Consider the following 5,606-nt stretch of genomic DNA (forward strand, 5'->3'; position numbering starts at 1 on the left):
AAACTAGGTAGCCTTATTTTTTTAATTTAGTTAAATAACTATATTTTCTTTATTCTTTTTCTTTTTTTTCTTTTGGCCAACCATGGGGCTTGAACTCAGGTCATGGAAACTCTGCCTCAGCTTAGATCTCTCTCGGCTTGGGTGCAGCCTCCAGAACCATAGCTGATCCTAAGATCCTAGGCCCAGGGGACTTTCTAGAAAAAAAAAAAACTGGAAAGCAGAAAAGGTGGCAACCTTCAGGGGGCTGGGGTTTTATTATTTTTTTCTTTGCACAGTGACCATCCTGGGTTTGATGACATGGCTGCAAAGTAGATATGACCTGCCATTGCTGATGGCTTGTGGGCTATCAGTGAAGCCATAGGACAACCTGTGAACATAGGCCCTGGGTTCAAATCTCAGTCCTGACACCAATGGCAGGAGATCACAAGAGACTCATTCCTTTGCATGGGAATATCCATTGAAAGAGTAGTTCATGCATCCGTCTAGTCTAAAATTGGATGCAATAGTCTAAGAATGCTGATTGATCTTAATGTATAGTTTATTAAGCATTAAAAGAATAATATTCCTTCAATGGTGGTATAATAAATACCTAAGAGTTGGTAGGAACATAGTAGGTGTCATTCAATCATAGATAGACGGCTCTGGCCACTCTTTAACAATATATTTTTCTTTGTATATCACCGTCTGCCTATCCATGTATCGCTGTTTTGGCCAAATCTGGGGGTCAATCTCAGCACGTGGGAACCACTTAACAGCTTCATTGGCTAGAGGCTCCCATCCTCAAACTCACCCATTCATGAATTGGGCCTGCTAGGCCCTGAGATCAGATCCTAGCACTGCCAGGCATGATGGAGAACACATACATCTAAAATGTAGATTCTATGTGATAGGATGTAAACAATGTAATAAATGGTATAAGTGTCATCAGAGTCAATAAAATAAGTGGTAAATAAGTTAATAAAACAAGAAATAAAATGAATAAACGCACCAAACACAATATGGACTGAACATCTGAACGGAAGTATAAATCCTATCGTTAAGATGTATATAAGGAGTAACTTTTCCAGGACTGAGGCTTGAATTCAGTCCCCCTAGGAGGAGGGAATGGTGGGAGATCCTGAGATACTTGTTTCTGGACCTAGGAAGAGTCATGGTATGCGATCGATCTCATCCTTGAATGAGTAGTTTGTGCATGATGCAAGTACGAAATGATACACAAGACTCATGGGGTATAGATTATTTGTAAAGAAGAGTTAATGAAGCATGATAATAATCATCACAGACATGAAATGAATGCATCAGAAAATACCCAAATATAGGTACACACAGATTGGATTCCATCACAAGTCACCATCAATCCTACTCTATACAAATATGTACTTATTTGCATTCTACCTTCTATTTATGAATGGATGACTATTGTGCTCCCCACTCTCCCCCCAGGGGGGGCTCAAATTCAGGTACTGGAAACGCCTAGCTCCTTTGTCGTTCACAGGCTGTTGTGCTCATATGGACCCATTCACCAATTGGGCCTGCTAGGCCCCGAGTTCAGATCCCAGCCCTGCCAAAAGATTCATCTTGATGTAAGATGCCAATGGTTGCATATGTTTTCCTTTCCTGTGCAAGTCTTGGGTCTCAGCTAGGATGGAGAATGCATGGGCCACCCTGTGGTCATGGGAATAAGTTGTTATCCATGTCAGCGCAGTTATACCTGTCATCATATACATGAGAAAATACACAATAATCCATGAATAGCATACAAAATAAACACAATAAGTACACTCAATGCATGATGCAGTCCCCACACGGATGTGAATATACATCCCATGTTTAAATGATGCATTGAGCACTATTTTGGCCTCCCTGTGGCTCGATCTCATTTCCTGGGAAGAGCCCATCTCCTTAGTGGCTCAAAGTCTGGTGTGATCACGTGGACCGATTGGGCAGTTGGGCCTCCTAGGCCCTGAGTTCGAAGCCCAGCAATGCCAAAAATTCACCCTGATGTGAGAAGCCAGTCATTGCACCTGTTTTCCTGTGCTGTGCAAATTCTGAGTATCAGCCAGCATGGAGAATATATAGGCAACTAACGTCAGCTTATATTTCCATAATTCATTCATCTGCAATAACAATTTGCAAGACTGGAGATGTGAAGCACTTAGACATGATTTTATTCTCGTTCATTTGGAAGATTAATCTTTAGTCAAAAGGAACGTTTAAAAATGGTCTAGAATTTATTCCTACCAGTTTTTATAAATGGCTTTGTACAATGGTATGTGATTATTTTATTTTACATAGGATAATTTTTTCTACTACCTATAAGTATTGGAAAAAGAAGAAAACTAAAATTTACTACATAGAGGAATATGATAGAAATAAAAGACAGATTTTATGTTTGTCAAATCTCTCATCAGTACCCATAATCAAGACTTAAAGTCATATTTCTTACTATGTTACACAGATAGGGAAAATATATGATAAGGCAACACATGATAAGGCAACTATTAGTGACTTTAAAATGTACCTTCTTATGTGATGAAATTTACTTTATTAGCTAATATTTGGGTTTGAATTATGGGAGGCTGATCTATTTAACACATTTCTGGAAGGCACCTACTGAACAACACAAATGGTGGGGGGTAGTATTTCTGCACTTTAATGAATGGTTGAACTTGTTTGGTATTAGTGCTGGGTACGTAAATCAACTCTATTGTAACTTGCTCCCTACACTTGAAAACCTTGTAATGTCACTATCATCTACTTGTCAAGTGTCATTTTGGTGAATATGATTTTTAAAAGTTTATTTGAAAAGGAATATACTTTCAGGAGATTAAATGTAGGTTACATTGGCTTGAGAATGACATTTTTATACTACAGAACCAAGTTTTACTGAAGTACCAGTGTTTTGAAGCACTAAGGGTCTTCTCAATTAATGTTTTTCTAAATTATATTTGACCTCTAAATCAAGTTTTCCTAGTCTTGGTAGACCAATTATGATCTATCATTCCAGAAACTATTTTTTTGGCTGCACTGAAATCTTTCATTCATCATTAGGAGAAAGGTATTAAAAATAACCTTGTTCATTTGTGATTTTGTTCACTCATATGGGCTGATCATCTGTAAATTGAAAGTTTGAATTACAGTACTTTCTCTCAGATTTTGTGATCTCATCTTTCATTTTAAGTTGCCTTGCAATTCACAATTGATTACAGGTAATTCTTGTAAGCAATTGGGGCCCTGAAATATTATAGAAATGAGAAATTGAGATGAGTCTTTAATTATTTTCTGTTGGCATGTTGCATGGGCCTATGTGAGAAGTCATGCTCTTGTTATCTGATGATGCAGATAACTAGGACCTGTTATCCTAGGACCCGTGGGTCCTGCAGAAGAATAATATCTTTTAGACATCATATCAGCAACATTTGGGTATAATCAGTAAGAATGCTTCAGAAATATGGAGAAAAACACTTAGGGACCAGCAAGTTAAAACAATAAACAGAGCATCAGAATAAAATCCCTTATAGATTAGCAGAAAACAATACTGTTATTTTACCATGTGTATTCAGAAGACCACGAACACTTAGAAGGTATCACAAGCTTATACTGAAGATATTGCGTTGATACTTTTTATATTCTAATATATATTCTAAGCCTAATTATTTATATTCCAATCTATTTATGGGAATAAATGTCAATATATTTGTCAAACTATCAATTCTAGTAAGATTCACTGTATGAAATTTAAAATCAGCACATATAAATATAAAATATATAAGTACATATAATATAAAATTTGTTTTGCATTGTTGTGTTGTGTTTAGGGAATCAAAGGCAACTCTGTTTTAAAGTATTATTCCAATATCTCTACCTCAGTTTTTGGTAGAGTTAGACTTAAAGCTTTACCATTTGTAGATATGCAGCCTAGAGGCAAGAGGAAACACTGTGATTAAAACATTACAAATTTAAGGCCTAATATCGAGGAGAAACATATGGACTTCTCCAGGAGCTATTGCAATATTTGGTGATAGAATGTCAGTAGTGTAAGTTCCTGCTTGGTTGGATGATAGACAGGTCAGGACAGTAGGTAATCATGCATATGAACAATTTTTTCACTTTCTTGGCTTTAGCTACTTTTGAAATGATACATATAATAAACAATTAAGTTTTGATAAAATACCTTCCATTCTGAACAATTCTGTCTGAACTGTTCATCTCTCTATGATCCCTTGTAACTAAGATTATTCTTGTTCCAGTAAGAGAATCCATGCTGTCAGGGTAAGATATTCTGGTTGGTCTATTCCTACATGGAAGAAAGGTAAAGGTTCAGTGTCAACGTCTAGTGCGTTGGGGTCCCTGGGTAAGGGTCACAAAATCACCAGGACACAGGGGATGCAGAGTGCAAACAGCAATTGCCTCTGCATGCTGTGCTTTATTGTTAGTGGGTATTTAAAGACTAACAAGCATAATCTTTGCCAAGATTTGGTCAGAAAACATTCACACAAAAAATTTCCACAGATACATTTTTACTTAACCTATGAGAGAATGTCTAGGTATATTATTATCTAAACTATTTTAGAGCAAGCTCAAACCACTTCTCCAATCTCAGGAAAATGCTTGACCAGCTGTTCATCTATGCTTAAGCAAGCAGAAGAGCCACTTCCTCAGCTCCCAGGAGTCTGTGACATGTTTTGAGATAGGGAGAGGGAACATTTTCCCCCTGTACCCTGGCGTTCCAAGAGCTTTCCTAATCCCAAAAACAGTCTTCAGATAATCCCGAGGCTGGAGTCTGCATCATTCTGCCCCCTCAACCTAGGCCCTGAGTCTTCACAGTTCAGGTAGACATTTGTCCCAGCAAGACCTCATTTGGGAAATTTTAAGCTGCAGAAAGTTAGAAGTAGCTCTTAAGCAAGGCTTACTTTGAATCCATTAGCTCCACAAAGCTAACTCAGTTGATAAATAAGTACTTGAAAAGCCACCACCTTTGGACTTAGCTGTAAAGGCTTCAAAGTATGATAAAATTTAAAATGAAAACGACAAAATAGTCATTGACAAAAAAAATGTAAATGTGAGCAATCGACCAAACTATATAAGTTTTTTCCAGTGTACACAGAAATTTAGAGAAATAAGATCAATAGCATTTTTAGGAACAATAAGGGTTCCTTGTTACAAATAGGCAACCATGGATATATGCCCGTATAAAAATTGTATCATTATGTACTTAAATTTAGAGGATACTACATGCTTCAGCAGCAGGTCTACCCAAATTACAACAATACAGAGATTAACATGGCACTTGCACAAGGATGATATGAAAATTTGTGAAGTATTCCATATTTTCCATTCTTCTGATGCAAGAAATGAAAAACAGTTATTAAAAAGTTGATTACAAAAATACACGTGTAACAATACATGTAATTCATAGAATTAAAGGTTAGTTTGACATCAGTGTATTAAATTTTCACCTTAGAAAGGCCGTTACATAGCATAACCGTTACAAAACTTGAAATTAGATAATATTGCCATTTTATCCCAAAGAAATAAAATAATATAAGAAACTACGAAAAAAAAGGAGTCTTAAAATTCTTCTATATGGAATGCAATCTGAAAGG

General features: G+C 36.6%; 1 pseudogene; it reads left to right on the top strand.

Annotated features, from left to right (window-relative positions):
* The first annotated feature begins 5,235 nt into the window (after nucleotides 1-5,235).
* Nucleotides 5,236-5,335, top strand: LOC122126668 (annotated as a pseudogene).
* Nucleotides 5,336-5,606: the final 271 nt, after the last annotated feature.

Source organism: Dipodomys spectabilis, unplaced genomic scaffold (genome assembly GCF_019054845.1).
Source record: "Dipodomys spectabilis isolate Male_0828 unplaced genomic scaffold, ASM1905484v1 ptg000287l, whole genome shotgun sequence".
Taxonomy (NCBI): domain Eukaryota; kingdom Metazoa; phylum Chordata; class Mammalia; order Rodentia; family Heteromyidae; genus Dipodomys; species Dipodomys spectabilis.